This window comes from Chiroxiphia lanceolata, chromosome 1 (genome assembly GCF_009829145.1).
Source record: "Chiroxiphia lanceolata isolate bChiLan1 chromosome 1, bChiLan1.pri, whole genome shotgun sequence".
Classification (NCBI taxonomy): Eukaryota; Metazoa; Chordata; class Aves; order Passeriformes; family Pipridae; genus Chiroxiphia; species Chiroxiphia lanceolata.
The window spans coordinates 16584763-16594045 of NC_045637.1; the positions used below are offsets into that span (position 1 = coordinate 16584763).

Consider the following 9283-nt stretch of genomic DNA (forward strand, 5'->3'; position numbering starts at 1 on the left):
ATGAGTCACTAGACATGAAATTCAAACTTAGAGAATCAAATCCAAAACTCTTGACTGTTCTGGAAAACTGTTGTCAGAGCAAAGTACAGTCAGATAAAGTAATCCAGCAGACTGATTAGCATTAATCAAGTAAAAGTTTGAAAATTTGTGTGATTGAAACAGTACAAACAAGATATGAAGTCTTGTTCAAGGGTCTTTTGTTTCCAGATTATGTATAACCACATCTCTGGCAATGCCTCCTCCAGATACAAGTGCTGACAAGGCAGGAATCCATCACTATGTCCAGCCAATTCAATAAGCCAGAATCACTAATGGTGGATGAATGCATATGTTATGCTTTTCTTAAAGCCAAGATTTCCAAAGCTAGCTGCCTAAAGTTTTGCTTAGATATTTGTTTTCAGGTGCTGTTTAACTCAACTCACATTAATACCAATAAGTAATCAGAAACTCAATTTATGCATGCTGTTTTTAAAAGCTTGGGTCTCTCATTTTTGCTTCTTTGTGTGGATGCTAATATAGGAAAAATATATGCTTTTCCTATAAAAAAATTGAAAGTTTGTTTCCTGTGCAAAATAAGAATACTATGGAGATTTACGGTTTTGTTCTCTTCTACACATTTTTAACATGAGCTTAAATTATCTTCACAGCTACGTTAGCATTATTGTGTTTTATCTAACTAAAAATTATAAAGCACATGAAAGAAAAAAATAAAAAATTGCATACATATGAAATGGCTATAAAGACAAGATTAGGTAGGAAAATTGAGTGAATTGCAATTCCGCTTGCAGTGTTCTGTATCTTGACTGAACCTGACTAATTCCCTGCTTTTGGCCAGAGGCTCCAGATTTCCATCCCCACCTTCAGGCTTGCCAAGTCTCGTTCATCTGGCAGCTCTGCCATGCATCCTTCTGCCCAGCCGAGGTATCGCGTGTCCCGCTGACAAAACAGCAATTGCAGCCATTTTTTGCCAAGGGCCTCGATGGCACCTGCTCAGCCTGCAGCCGTCTGACCTCCTTTCCCACTGTCCCCAATCCCCTCCAGCAAACCCCACAGAGCCTCAGAGTGGGTTTAAGGCTGTCCAAGATTCTGATTCCGTTGGTGCAGTCTTATTTCCAGGCAGTAGGTTATATATCAGTTAGCCAGCCTCGCAGCAGCCCTGTCAACCCCTTTTTTGTCTTACCAGGGCTCTGTTTTCCCCACAGCTTCCAGTTCACCTGATACAGAGTGTGCCTGCTGAAATAGCACTGTGTGCACAAGTTGCTCAGCCCTGTTGTCAGGTTCACATCAGTCACAAGTTTCAGTCTCTGAAAACAACCATACAACAGCTTCAGTTCCTAGTGGATTGTCAAAAGTAATTTGTCAGTCTGTTATTTTTCATTTGGATTGCAATGCTTTTGAACCTAAAATTTTTGCATTTACTTGATTTCTGATTTCTAGATGTCCAACCTCAAGTTCTTTTCTTGTTCTTATTTTAATTGGGATTCTCAGATAAATTCCAATCCAAACTACTTCACATTTAATAGCAGGAGAAATCATTCTTTCCATTTATTGTATGACAGTGGGTACTATGTTTAAACTAGCGGCAATTACTTCTCCATCATCATACAGAATTAAGAAAGAAAACTTCTTCCCAGTGAAAAAAATGCCAAGTAACCCACCTAGAAATGAAAGCTTTTCTATTCCTGTGAAGGAAGATATTGATTATAGAGACACGAACACCAGCCACATGCCTGCAGCTGTGTCATATGATGCAGAAGGGCATGTATTACCCCGGCTGAAGGATGGGGACTCCCTCTGCAACTTGATAAATCTGAGTCTGATTGATGGTACCTGAAGCATTCTTCTGTATGTGATCTCATGCCAGTGTACTGATCACTGCTACAACTAGCTCTTATTATTGACCAGAGGTAGTGCTAAAATCCTTGATTCAGCAATAGCTTCATTTACAGGTTTTCATTTGGCTTTACGCCAAATGAAGAATGGGAGAGGGTTAAAGATTGGTTTAAAATGTCTTCATGTTTCACATGTAAATAATTGTTAATTAACCAAAACTCCATTAGGAAGTTAATAGTGGACAATTAATTTAAATGGAAATGTTCTCGCTACTTCTCAGTTTTGTCAAGGCGCAGTACAGGCAGCATGTTAAATCACCACATTTTTCCAACAAGCTATTTGAAATCTATGGCAGCCGGATTTGATTGATGCAGTGTACCAGAGAGCATAAGTATTGCAGAAAATGCTATTTCAGAGTTCAAAGCAGTTGAAAAATTGCTGTTTAATAATTTAGCAGTGAAATGAAAATAATGTAAAGAAGATTACCCATGGTCTTTTATTGGGTGTTATTCATAGTAACATTCTCATTTCTAGACCTGTTTTTTTTCAAATTATATTTTTAATCAAATTCTTTGAATGAAAGCTTTGTTCTTTTTAGAGAGAGTGAGGCCAGAGGGGGGACCTCTTCTAAAAGAACAAACTATCTTTTGTTCAGCAATATGGCAGAACTAAAATTTGCTCTGTGTATCTGACTTTCCTTTTGTTTCTGTCACAATGATACACAAACAATTCAGCAGAAATCTCTGTCCCTCTGGAAGCTATTGTTTTCTTTGTGTGAACTCTTCAAAAGCACTTGCAAACATTCAGCTGCATCCTGTTTTAATATAGCACAGATGAGAAGTGGAGTACTAGGATAACTATTACATTTCAGTGTTTCTCCTGTGCCCAGGGCTTCCTTTACACTCCAGATGAGTTGCTTTGCCAGAGTACACAATGTCTCTTACACATGCCCATTTCCACCCAGTTACAGTTCTCCTTCCAGAAATCCTGAAGAATAGGAATCCCAGGACATTTGAAATATAGTAAATTCAGGCTGCAAACCCTTATATTGGACACATAAAGTAATAGATTCTTGTGTCAATAATATTCAAATCTCATATTTCCAGGAAGATCTAAAAATAATTTAAATGCATATCTTTGAAGAAGAAAAACATAGTATTATCTGTTTGCAGTTTTTTTCTGTACAACTGCCTCCACTAAAATAAATATTCAAAGCTTATCAGGTGGTTGGACAATCTGGTGAAATATCAGTTCTAAGAATTTCCACAATTGTTCAGCAAATTGTTCAGTTTCAAATGTTGATTAATCTATTTGAATATCCTGGCTAATGGAAATCCAGTTTTCAATAGAGATTATTTGCTAAATCCTCTCTATATCTGAGAATACAAACACAGGTTGCAAATGTATTTGGGTCATTGTCTCATCCTATAATTTTTCCAGCATTCAGCATACCTGGCCTGATCCTTTTGCTTTCTATCTAAGCACAAAAGAACAATTTCCATAAGAGTAATAATTCGTGTCAGAGTGTTTTTAAATTTGAACTGGTGAAAACATTCTGTACATTAATTCAGACATTATTTTACTTGACAACAGGTTTATTGATGAAACTGATATATATTGCTGGAATTCCAAACACAGCTGTAACAATGGAGATTTTTTTGCTGCAGTGTATATCCCCTATTGTGCAAAAACGTCCACTAAGACATTACAAAATTAAGCCAGTCTAGAGCTGTTGTTTAAAGAAAATCACCAGCAGTCACTGCTTTTTTTACAGAGTCTGGAACAGCATTATCTAGCAACCTCTAGTACTTTGATGCTGCTCAGAGATTGGAGGGCCCCATTCGTTACATCACTCGTTCTAGATTCATCTTTTGGCTCATTGTGCTCTCTGATTCCAGAATCTTCCAATTTCTAAAAATCTTCCAGTTTCTAAATACATTTTCAGTAGGTTTTCAAAAAATTTTCAAAGAGCTGTTTTTTTTTTCTTAGTTCCCATGTTCTGTCTTCCTACATACTGCAGATTTACTTCTGTAAAATAAAATTAAGAATACAATTTTATATATATTGTTTACGTATGGAAGGTTATATTTGAAGAAACCATTTTGCTTTCTGTTTTATAATGAAATAAAAGAATAAACCTTCTTTCCAGTCAAAATACAAGATATCCAACATATAAATTGCAAAGCTGTTTCCTCAGTTCTGTAAGCAGCAATGTATACAGGTAAAGCAGTGCACGTGTAGCAGTCTGAAAATATCAAGCTGCAGAGGACCTCGTATGTTAATCTGACATAAAGTGAAATCAAACAGCAACCAGCAAATACTTATTCTTATCACAGATGCTATAGCATATCTTACAGTTGCTAACAAACAGCTTACATTTTCTTGTAAAAGAAACAGGGAGAAAACACGCTGACCTTTTTAACAGACAACAGAATCACCTTCTGCTGGGAATATTCACACATTTAAATTTACCAAGGCATTTAGTTGCTGTCCTGGAACCTTGTCAGCATGTCTAGCTTCTTTCTGTATTAAGTACATTGGAAACACTGCCCCAGAAATTACTTAATTTTTAAAAAGAGATGAAAACAAACTTAAGGAATTCTAAATAGAGGTTGTCAAAGGGCATATACCACCTTGTGTTTCTTAGTCATGTATGAGAAAACACTGAGAAACATGATCAAGGAACAGACATCAATTTAAAAGAATCACTGATTTAAATGAACAAGAAATACTATCCACAGTATTACCCACCATAGGAAATTATTTAAGATTTTAATTAAGAATAAGTCTTATAGGAAATGAATCAGAGAATATAAAAACAGTTGTTCATAAATCACATTTTTTTGCATTGAATTTCTTAAAGAATTACATGCTGGATTTTTTAACATCAATTCTTGGAATCCCAAAACAGTAATAAAGTTCATTTTTGAAGAATTCAATTTGTCATTTTCCCTATATAAACTCTACTAAGCATTCCCATAATGTGAACTCCTTCTTATTTAATTAATGTCTGTTTAAATCAAAAGGAATTACTAGTTTGGGATTTGGGAAGAAAAATAAAAAATAGTTTATGTAGACAAAGATAACTGTACTGTGCAGAAAACAGATGCAAAGTATTTTATTCTGATTTTTATTAAGACAATACATCAAGGTTTTGTAAACCTATGCCTACTAAATGGGCCTTTTGAAGCTGAGACTAGGTAAAGACACTGAAATGTGAATTAGCATGGGAATTTAATCACTGCTGTGGTATATGTGGGCATGTGTTCTTCAGAAAGCTCGGAAGAACTTTTAAATGCCACAGATTTTACATCTGCAGAAATAAGCGCTGATTTACTAAATTACTGATAGTTGTGAAATATTCAGTTAATGGAAGAGAATTACAAAATTTCGTTTTCATGGCCAGTCTTCGCGAACGAAGATTTGGGAAAGGTCTTTACCCTTCGATCCTGCGCAGTGGATTTTTTAGGTGAGACACAGTGTGCGCTGAGCTGAGCCCACCCTTTAATCCTAAAGTTCATCTGCCGGGGCCGAGCAAGCTTGGACAGTGGCAGTGGGGTCCTCAGGACGTGGGTTTGTTTAGAGTGACCTTCTCTTAGACGGATGACCTTACAGGGCTGATGAGCTCCATCTGCCCGGAGGAGTTCCCTGACCGGGAATCGAACCCAGGCCGCGGCAGTGAGAGCACCGCATCCTAACCACTAGACCACCAGGGGGAATTACAAAATAACTTTGAAATTACAGTATAATTTGTTTTGAAAGCATCCTGTTGAGCTTACCCAGACCAACCAACCTGCTCGAGCAGGGTCAGTTATAGCAGATTGCCTCAGATTTTGTTCAGGCTTTGAATATCTCCACAGATGGACACCTCTCAACCATTCTGGTCAACATGTGCCAGTGTTGTACCAACCTCACAGTTGATTTTCTTGGATTCAGATTAAACTGCCTATTTTTTAATTTGTGTCCATTGTCTCTCCTGCCACTGCGTAGAAGTGAGAGGAGTCTGCCTACTACATCTTCAATTCTCCCATCAGGTGATTATAAGCATGGGTGATAACCAGGTCAAAGAGTCCCACCTCACTCAACCTGTCTACTCCAGTATCCTAATAATTTCTGTGGCCGTTCATTGGGTGTGCTCCATAAAAGTCCACATCCTTCTTGTACTGAGAAGTGCAGAAGTGGCGCTGCACTCCAGACATGTTTCATCAGGGCTGAGCAGAAGAAAAGGACGACCCTCCTCAGCTGCTGGCAACAGCCCAGCAGGCAGGTTGTTGGATTTTTTTTTTCTTCACAGGAACATTGCTGGCTCAAGGTCACCCTGTTGTCCACCAGGACCCCAAGTTTCATCTCTGCAAATCTGCTTTACAGGTAGCATAAAGTATGTATTAGTGCACGGGGTTATTCCTTCCCAGGTGCAGGATTTTACTTTTCCCTTTGTTGAGCTTCATAAGATTCCTGTTGATCCATTTCTCCAGCCTGTCTAAATCTATGTGAATGGCAACACAACCTTCTGGTGTCATCATACATACAGCTTATCTCACTTTTTAAACCTCTGGGATTTAAGGGATACATCTCTGAGACATTACTATTTACCTAACTTGGAAGATAGTCAAGTTTTTGGACTACTAATCCAAGGCAGTAATCTATGTTACAATTGTTAAAGTTGTATTGTTTTAATCTTATTCAATGTCCTTGTCTGTATGCAGAAGCTCTGAACTCTTCCCTTACCTAAATCAAGATTACTGAGCCTAGCATAAAGCAGAGCTTCAGCTGTGTTTCAAGACATTGTGGGGGGCAAGAACAAGCCTGCCAAAAAAAAGAGCTGACTTTTGTATTAGTCTGGAAATTACAGTAATCACCCAGAAAATGGAGAGGTCTGGTCTCTTGACCTTTTCACTCCAAAATGATTTATACCAGCATTTCTCCTTCTTCAGGCAGTCTCATGTTTTCCAATAAAACCTTGACCAAATAAAAAAAATACAAATCAAGAAAGAAACTTAGCAGTAGAGCTGAGGTCTGTCCTTTTTTGATTTTTTTTAACAGATTTCAGCCTCTAACTAGATATTTCTCTTCTCTTTCCATGATAAATGAACTCTCAATGGTTACTTGATAAGCTATTATTTAGGAAACACTCTAGAAAAATGGTTTGGCTGCTTTTAAAATGAGACAGGCCTATAACTAGTCTTCATTAAATGACATTTGAGTACTACAGAAGTGATACCTCCTGGAAACCATACTTAAATCCTACTCAATATATGCACTTGCAGAGAATTACTTCAGCAGTATGTTCCAAGGGGATGAGCATATTCATCTTGAAAACACCATAAACTTTCAAGGAAGCCAACCTTTAACTTCCAAAATTGAATTCAACAGTACTGATATAGATAGCCCTGCATTTGGCCTTTCCTATTGATTAATGCTAGGTCAGCCCTTCCACAGTGTATTCATCTTTTTGGGTTGCACTTTGGAAGCAATGCATGTTTCTAAATGATTGTGTGGGGAGCACAGAGGTCTAACCCTGACTTTCTTGGAGCATTACTCAGAGGAGAATGTCGAATTAGTCTCTGTGGATTTCACCTGGAGTTCAAATTTATCAGATGCAACTCTTTACCTTCTTACCTTGGGATTTAGGCCATTGTCAATATTTAACATCACTTTTAAATGTAAGGAGAAAAAAAAAATCATTATATATATCACAAGCCAAGCAAATAAGAAATGTCCAGAATACTAAAATAGTAATTATTTTCTGATTCAGAACATAACCTTGTAGCACTTACCTAATAGTTTTGACCTTTCTTATACTAGTATGATCACTATTGTTTTTATAACCAGAAGTTTCACAGTGCCAAATTTCATGGTTTTTTCATGATGCATTTATGTTAAGTTCACTATTAAGTTGAAGCAAATAAAATGTAAAGGTATATCAAAGAACACTGAGGGAAATAATGGCAATTTATACGATAGGAGTAAATAAATCTGTGCCATGAACACGTCTAAATAGCCAGGTCTTCTCTTCATAAACCTGCATGCTCAGGATGAAGTCCTGCAACAGTAGAACTTCAAATATATTAAAAATTAAATTTAATCTTAAATGTTGCAGAATTGTTTTGGATCTCTAGTTTATCACTGTATAAGTCTGTATTCATACATGTTCATACTTCTTGAAAAGGTACATGAAAATTGTGGGAAAGCTTGTCCTTCTCATGGAACGCTGTCAAGAACTAAGAAAGTTCTGGAGACTGCAGAATGTAGTTGGGTGACGAAGAGCCCTAGCGCAGTGCTGAAACCCATGTCTGAAATGATGGAACATCTTGCCAACCCACGGGGCCTTAACAGAGTTTGCTGCTACTCAGGAAAATTACTAAAGCTATGATGACTTGGAGACAGCATGCCCATCTGAAAGGACATGGATAAAGCAGGAGACATTGTGTGCCAACCTTTTGTTCTGTTCTGTCTTCCCCGGTTGCAGAAAGTGGTAAACACTTATAGCAGGTAAGTCAACAATTTACAACTGCAAGCTTTAGCCAGAAATTGTATTTCAGTCAATGCTCTTTGTTATCACCCATCTCTGATGACTTTTTTCATTTTCCCAAGCAGACTCTGATACATGGAATGACCTGCCAGGACTAGGTTTGCCTATGCCAAGAATTCTCATATCTCTACCTGTGCTCCTTTCACTGCAATACTCACATAAAAGCAATCAACTTTTAATAACAAAACCAGCTGAATTGGGCTTATAATTTTAATTATTTGTAAATGTGAAAAAAGTTTTCAAATTATTCAAAACAATGAATTTTTGCACATAGCTAATCAGTGTAACTAAATACTAGTACTACAGTCACTGTCATCTGCTTTCTTTCCTTCCTATCTCCTGTGTTCAAAGGGCACATTTCAAATTAGGTGGTAATTCCTCATGGAAACTTTTCCTCATGTACAAGTCTTCACCTTCAAAGGGTCAATATGTTCTGTATAGGCAGAAGCTATGTTTTTAAATGCAGAAGCAAGTCTTTCAGGATCAGAGAATAAAGAAGAGAGACATGAACATATTTTTTCCTGTAATGATAATTCAGTGCTGATTCCAGAAGAATATACTAGATACTTATCCTTACAGTATCAGCTCTTCCTATTAGCAAAGATTTTGCTTTGGCTTTAAAATTTGAAGTTGTAAATATTTTTTGGACTATACATATTTATGATATGTCAGTGGAAAAACTATTCACATGGTAAAAATAATTTTCATAAAAAGGGTTGAATAATAACTTTGGTTGAAGTCTCAGAAGTATGTATAGGAGCCTCACTTCCTATTCCTTTTATCCTTCACAGAATGACTCCACGTAAGACAATTTCCTGATGTCTTTGTGTGTACTCTCCTCAAAGAAGCCAACCAGTCTTTGTTATGCCAAAATCCTACTCACATTTATCTATCTCATTCCCATGAGATGAAAGTATT

The 9283-nt window shown here is 37.0% G+C and overlaps 1 long non-coding RNA gene across 1 annotated transcript; it reads right to left on the reverse strand.

Annotated features, from left to right (window-relative positions):
• Positions 1–3416: 3416 nt before the first annotated feature.
• Positions 3417–5697, reverse strand: LOC116790676. Its single transcript, XR_004358455.1, has 3 exons — positions 5613–5697; positions 4248–4356; positions 3417–3861 (listed from the first exon to the last, which is right to left on the reverse strand). It is a non-coding gene; the product is annotated as an uncharacterized LOC116790676 (long non-coding RNA).
• Positions 5698–9283: the final 3586 nt, after the last annotated feature.